This window comes from Theropithecus gelada, chromosome 1 (genome assembly GCF_003255815.1).
Source record: "Theropithecus gelada isolate Dixy chromosome 1, Tgel_1.0, whole genome shotgun sequence".
NCBI lineage: Eukaryota > Metazoa > Chordata > Mammalia > Primates > Cercopithecidae > Theropithecus > Theropithecus gelada.
Genome location: NC_037668.1, coordinates 26243247 through 26251002, shown reverse-complemented (window position 1 = coordinate 26251002; position 7756 = coordinate 26243247). Strand labels below are relative to the sequence as shown.

Genomic DNA, 7756 nt, shown 5'->3' with positions numbered 1-7756 from the left:
ATACAGCTTTTGTTCAGACAGGAAGAGATAAGAATGAATTCTGAACAGAAAGAGGTAGAGAATCTTTTCCCATTGTGTTATGCTCAAGGTATTGCCCCCCAAATAAGTTGAAAACCATGGTGCAGAGAAAAGAGACCTCAAGAACAGGGTGACTGAGCACAAGAGGGGAAATAAAGAAAAAAGACTGCAACTTGTTCCCAGGGATTGGAGAAAATTTTTTTAAAAAGTGTTCAGAACGTCAGTGTTCTGCTAGTCATCTTCTCCTTCATCCTCCTCTCCTTCCTCACCTTCATCATCATCTTCCTCTTCTTCACCTTCATCCTCATCCCTTTCTTCATCAGTATCTTCTAATCCTTCCTCCTCTTCATCATCGTCATCTTCTTCTTTCTCTTCTTCTTCTTCTTCATCATTCACATTGAGAACCAAGGAGCATTGTTATGCATTTGGCCAAGTAGTACCTGTGATGACCTCTCCTAACTCACCAGCACCTTCATCAGAAAGTAAAGCAGGTCAAGAATCTCTCTGGTGCCTCAGGCTGCCTCTTCCTACTGGTTTTATTCTTCATTCGACTTGAACGTTTCGTGACATCCTTTCAAGATTTCCATTTGATTTCAATGGACTTTGAAGATGGATCACCATTCTCATTTAGATGAAATTCTTTGGAGATAACTTTTCAAAGTAAGGATGTTCATCAAAATAAAAATCTATTCTGTAACCTGATTTAGTATCTTCAAATTATGTCACTTCAACTCTGGTCAAATAATGCAGTTCCTCTTAGTCCTCCTCCACAAGCAGAGCAGACACTCGTGCGTGGTTGACAAATGATATTACCCAAAAATAAGGGGTTTGGGCAATCAATGATCAATTCTGACCTCTTCTGAAAAAATGGTTGGCAGAGTTTGTTCTATTTCTGTTCTACTTTCAAATTCTCCTCACTGGCTTGTTCACGAAGTCTGTTTCATTTTGTACTTCACCAATATGTTCAATTGCTTCTTGCTATTCTTTTTCTGAGGTCTCGTCTGCCCGGTTGCAATTGGAGTTGAGCTCCTTTTTACCGACTTGGGCCGTTGTCGCAGACTTGGTGCTGCTCGGAGTCGGGGGCGGGGTTGCGGGGGGGGGTGTGGTGGCGGGGAGAAACGGGAACGGGGAGAGAAGGAACAGGGAAGCCGATCGGGGGTAGGCGGCTTCCCCGCACTTCACACGCGCTGGCCGCTGGCGCTCGCTCCCTGGGTCAGGTCGCCTCCGCTCCTCACTCCCTCGCTCTCCCCGCACTTGCTCGCTCTCCCGGCACTTGCTCGCTCGCGCGGGCTGCCCTGACATAAGATATGTAAAATGTATATAAAAGACAGTACAAGTGTAGTTTTTGTTTGCAATTTTTTCTCTTATCTGATTTAAAAGACAATTTTATAGAACAATAATTATAAATCTGTGTTAATGACACACATGTATAAAGATGTAATTTGTATGACAATAACAGCAAAAAATGGGGGCAAGAGAAAAAGCTATGTGAGAACAAAGTGTTCTATTATTGCAGTTAAGATCATTGTAATCTCCAAAGCAACTATGAAGAAAATAACTTAAATACAGTTAAAAAAAAAATGACAAGGGAACTTAAGTGTACAGTAGGAAAGATATATTTAATACAAAAGAGGGCACTAATAAAGAAAGAGAAGAACACACAAAAAATAAAACCCATAGGAAACTAATAGGAAAATGGCAAACATAAATCCTACCTTATCAGAAATTGCATTAAATATAAATGGATTAAACATTATAAATAAAAGGCCGAGGTTATAAGATTGGATTTTAAAAAAATGGGCCCACTATATGCTGTGTACAAAGGACACAGTTTGATTCAAATATACCTACAGGTTGAAAGTAAAAGGTGGAAAAAGATATATTATATTATGGAAGCAGTACCAAAAGAGAGCTGGGTTTAGAAACTAAGATCAGTCAAAATGTGATTTAAGACAAAAACTGTTGTAAAGACAAAGACGGACATTTTGTAATAATAAAAGAGTTAATGCATCAAGAAGATGTAACAATTATTAACGTATATGCACAAAGCCCCAAAATACATAAAGCAAAAACTTACTGAATTGAAGGGATAAATAGACAATTCAATAATAATCACTGGAGAGTTCAATATCCCTTTTCAATAATGGACTGAACAACTAGACATAAAATCAACAAGGAAGTAGAAGACTTAAACAACATTGTAAACCAACTAAACTTAACCAAAGTCTTTAGAACACTTTACCCAACAACAGCAGAATATGCGTTTGTTGTTCTTAAATGCACATGGAACATTCTCCAGTATAGACTATGTGTTAGCCCCTAAAACAAGTCTCAACAAATATGATATGACTAAAATTACAGAAATGTCAAAAGTATGTTTTTAATGGAGTGAAATTATAGATCAATCACGGAAGGATATTTGGAAAATTCACCATTAGGTGCAAATCAAACTACATACTTCTAAAACTAATAGGTCAAAGAATAAATCATAGGGGAAATTACAAAATACTTTGAGATGAATAAAACTAAAAATATTACATATCAAAAACTTATGAGATGCAGGAAATCAATGCTTAGAGAAACTTTTATAGCTGTAAATGTCTAAATTAAAAAAGAAAGATCTCAAATCAATAATCTAACCTTCTACCTTAAGAAACTATAGACTGGGCTCATTCCTGTAACCCCAACACTTTGAGAGACTGAGGCAAGAGAATCACTTGAGCTCAGGAGTTCAAGACCAGCAACATAGACTTTGTTTCTACAAAAAATTTTAAAAAATTAGCTGGGTTGGGGGACTCATACCTGTAGTCCCAGCTACTTGGGTGGCTGAGGTAGGAGGATTGCTTGAACCTAGGAGATCAAGGCTGCAGTGAGCTGTGATTGTGCCACTGTACTCCAGCCTGAGCGACACAGTGAGAGTGAGACCCTGTCTAAAATAAATACATAAATAAAATAAAATAAAAATAAAAAAAGAAAGAAAGAAAATAAACTATAAAAAAACCAAATTTCATTAAGAAACTATAAAAAGAAGAATAAACTAAGCTCAAAGAAAGCAAGAAGGAGAAAATAATAAAGATAAAAGTGGAAAGAAATGAAAGAGAGAATACAAAAATAAGAGAAAAACAAATTTAAAGGTTGGTTATTTGAAAAGATCAGCAAAACTGACAAATGTTTAGCTAGACTGATAAAGTGAAAAATGGAGAAGACTCAAAGGACCAAAATCAAAATTAAAAGGGGATATTACTATTGACTTTAAAGAAATAAAAATGATTATAAGGGGGATAGTATGAAGAATTGTACGGAAATAAATTAGACGAAATGGAAAAATTTCAAGAATCACACAGACTACCAAAACTGCCTAAAGAAGACAGATGTGATAGATCAGATAGACGAAAGGAGGGTTCTTGCTTACAACAGAATGCCAAATATGGAGTGAGGTGCTAAAGTGAAGAAAGTTATTATTTTGCAACTATCACAATTAAGACAGGCTCAGGCAAAAATTATCAATGGATGCTAAATCTCAGAGGAAATTTTGTTGAGGAGTAAGATGTTTGCATGGCCTTCCACTGTATGCCAACATATACTTATTAGTTAAAATGAAAAAAGAAAAAGTAACTATACAATACAGAAATCTGGCAATGTGTTGGCCAAGTGATCAAAATTAACATTATCAATGAGAAGACATCAAGGGTCTCTAGATGTGATACCTTGAGAGTACAACATCACTTGTGTAATACCTAGTCTGGGAATGCATAATGTGAATCTAGTTGTAAGGAAATACCAAAAAACCCCAAGTGAGGAATTTGCTATTAAAAAAGAGAGACTGTAATCCCAGGACTTTGGGAGCCTGAGGCAGGCGAATCATGAGGTCAGGAGTTTGAGACTAGCCTGACCAACATGGTGAAACCCCGTCTCTACAAAAATACAAAAAAGGTAGCCGGGTGTGGTGGTGCATGCCTGTAATCCCAGCTACTTAGGAGGCTGAGGCAGAAAAATCGCTTGAACCCGGGAGGCAGAGGTTGCAGTGAGCCGAGACTGCACCACAGCACTCCAGCCTGGGTGACAGAGCGAGACTCCATCTCAAAAAAAAAAAAAAAGAAAGAAAGGGTGGGAAAATTGCATTCTTCAAATATATCCATGTCATAAAGGAGAAGATATAGCTATGGAAATGTTCCAGTTGAAGGATACTAAAGAGATACAACAAGTAAATGGAATACCTGATACTGGACTGGATCCTGACCTGGAGGGAAAAATATGGCTACAAAGGACACTATAGGGTCAACTAAGAAAACTGAAGTACAAACAGTAGGTTAGACAAGAATATTGTTATCAATGTAAAATTTACTTAAGCGATAACTATATTGTGGTTGTATAAGAAATTATCCTAATTCTTCATACTGATGTATTTAAGATAAAAAGCCAAGACATATGTAACCTACCCTATAATAGTTCAAATAGAGACAGAGAAACAGAGAGAGACAGAGATAGCTAATATTAAAGCAAAATGGACGAAACATTACAGAGAGGTATTCACAGTCACAGCCAACTTGTAGCTCCCTCCCTGCAAGATATTTATAAGGGTGTTCTTTGTACTATTATTAATAATAATTGTTTCTTGCAACTCCTTTGACATTATTTTCAAACAAAAAGTTAAAAATACAGATTAATGAAAGGTCTGCAATACTTATTTCCCCTTGGTGGTCCTTCAAGATGCTGAGGGTCTGTTCTGCATTTACCACGTCCTCTTCTTTCCTTGTATAGGCCTCTCCTTTTATAGACCTGTGAGTTCTCAGAGTATATTATCATTTTCAACCTTGAATTCCCATTGAATCATCTGCCAAAGATGACAGTTTATTTTTCTGTTGATCCAATCAAGAAAAGGAGAAAGCTTCCATGAATAACAAATAGATGAGGACTACAAGTTCCTGTGACTCTGCCAGGCTCTGCCCAATGTGTCTCTCCATTCTGGCTCCCAGGCTATAGGCACAGAGTCAGTCTTGCTATCTCTGGCAGAGGGCAGGAACACAGAGCAGAAGGATCTCTTTAAAGTCTATAACATTTTCATGCTTAAATCCTTCAAGGATAGGCTCTTTGAAGAGCCTACAGGGTTCTACTGATCCTTATGTGGCTTGGTTTCTGTGAATTTCTCCTGTCCAGTTTCTAGTTTGGCCCCTCCTTTGCACTGAATGCTGCAACCTTCCTGAACTGCTAGCAATTTCCCGAATTTACTCAACGCCTTTGCTCAAACTTTTACACTTCCTGGAATCCCCTCCCACTCCTCTTGGCCTAACAAACTCCCACTCATTTGTTAAGACTCAAACCAATTGTTGCCTCTCCAAAGTCCAAGACCCACTTCTTAGGAATAAGACTCTCTCCCTGGTCCATAATCACCTTTTCCCACCTTCTCTGTGAAAAGAATGATTACTACAAAGAAAACTTGGAAATCCTCAGCAGGGAAGCCCATTAAATTTGCATTTCCTAATTTTCTTTAATCTTGGAGGAGGACAAGAAGGAAGTGACTAGCCCAAGGCCATCTGGCAAGTTACCAGCAGGGCTGAGGCTGGAAGGCAAATACACATTCTCCTTTCTTTGTTGATACTACTGGGTACTCCCTGGGGCTTGACCCACTGCCCATCTTATGTTCGTAAGTGTCTTCTGGACTCTGTCAAACCCTAGACCACTCAATTTTGCAGGACCTTCTAGGGTGGCAATGTTGGAGGGCTTGTTGGCTCCCAGAGAGAGCACTGGAATGAGCATGTTTGGTTGGTCTTCAAGCTTATACCTAGTACCCAGAACCACATTTCAAGCTTCTGGGAGGCTGTGTGGTGTAGGGGAAGGAGCATGACCTTTGGAGGCAGACAGCCTTGAGTTTGAGTTCCAGAACCATCATTTACCAGCTTCAGAACCTCAGGAAAAGTAAACTTTCTAAACCTCAGTTTCCATATGTGGATGATTTTTAAAATCAGAATTAAATGAGATAACCTAAATAAATCATCCCACATAAAGTCTGCCATACAGTAAGTGCTCAATAAGTATTAATTGCCTTCCTCTGTCCCAAATGCTCCTTCCTCTCTTCTGAGCTGTCAACTTTAATTTGAATGAATTAAGACAAGATCTCTTAGCCTAAGTTTCCCCAAGTGTAAAATAAGAGGGAATTGATTATATAACTCAAATGACCCAGATCACGGCTTCTTTCTATTTTGCTTTTATCAATCTTCCCAATCAGGTCTGTGCACCGAGCACAAAGGCTGCCCATGGGTGTGACATGAACAACGGAGGTTTTGCTCTCAGAGGAAGTGGAGAGGGGTTGGGAGGTACCTGGGGAAATGCAAATTTCATGGCTAAGTAGGACTTCCCTAGGTCTGCTGACTTCCAAGATGCTTCTGAGGTGTAATTCCAGTGATGATGTGAAGACGTGGGGCCAGCTCTACCCCCACCAAAGAAGGTGGCAACCAGTATATTCATTCCACAAACATTTTTAGCACTTGCTTTATATCAGGCATTGTTAGATTGGGGAACCATGAAGGTAAATAGAACATAATGAAACTCAATCAGGATATGGGTGCATTGACCTAAACCCAAGAGATTTGGTTTTTGGTCATGGCTTTTCAAAAACTAGCCGTATGGTAAGTCCCTTAGAAGTTTTAGTCTCTAAGTCTTAGCTTTCTGGGGGTGAAATGAAGGAGTTGAAAATATGACTTCTAAATTTGTTTGCTTTCCTTCAGATTATACTTCTCCTCTCAAAGTCAGCTCTGTGTTTTCAAATAGCCCCTGGAACTCTCCATATGCATGAACTGTAAACACCTCAACTGACCATATCCTAAGCCAAAAAATAATTTTATACCCCTTGCTCTCAATTTTGCCCCTAAGTTATCTCCACCTCTTATACTTCCTTTCCTAGAGAATGGCATTGCCATCTACTGGGAAACTAAGCTGGAAGTTTAAAGGCCATAGTATATAGGCCACTATCCTTCACAGCCCACATTCAATTAGTCACCAAACCCTGATAAATCCACCTATGAGATAACTCTCCAATGGACCACCTTCTCTCCCACCTCATTGCCACTTCTCCAGTTAAGACCAATCATTTCTTCAAATCTGTTCCTAGCCTGTAGGTCTACCTAAATCTCTCTCACACTAAGGCCAAAGTAATCTTTTCTTTTCTTTTTTTGAGACAGATTTTCGCTCATGTTGCCCAGGCTGGAGTGCAATGGTGCAATCTTGGCTCACTGCAACCTCCGTCTCCCGGGTTCAAGTGATTCTCCTGTCTCAGGCTCCCAAGTAGCTGGGATTACAGGCACCTGCCACCAGGTCTGGCTAATTTTTGTATTTTTAGTAGAGATGGGGCTGCATCATATTGGTCAGGCTGGTCTCAAACTCCTGACCTCAGGTGATCTGCCTGCCTCAGCCTCCCACAGTGCTGGGATTACAGGTGTGTAATCCCACCACGCCTGGGCAAGGTAATCTTTCTAAAGCAAAAATATGAACAGGTCACTCAGCTGCTTAAAACTTTTGGTGGCTTCCATCAAAGAATAAATGGCTTTCCAAGAATGTGTATAATTATTTGTGTGCAAAAAGGAGTTTTGATCAGGTGAAAGGGGAGACACTGCCTCCTATGGGAAGTCCTGGGTTGTGTATCCTTGCAGGAATGAAAGAAAAACAGATCAAAACAATGAAGAAGAGAAGAGAATACCAAATATGGAGTGTTCACAATGTAGCAAATACTGTACTTTAAATA

At 39.3% G+C, this 7756-nt stretch overlaps 1 pseudogene; it reads right to left on the bottom strand.

Annotated features, from left to right (window-relative positions):
- Window positions 1-249: 249 nt before the first annotated feature.
- On the bottom strand, window positions 250-6274 carry LOC112621147 (annotated as a pseudogene).
- Between the last annotated feature and the right edge of the window lie 1482 nt (window positions 6275-7756).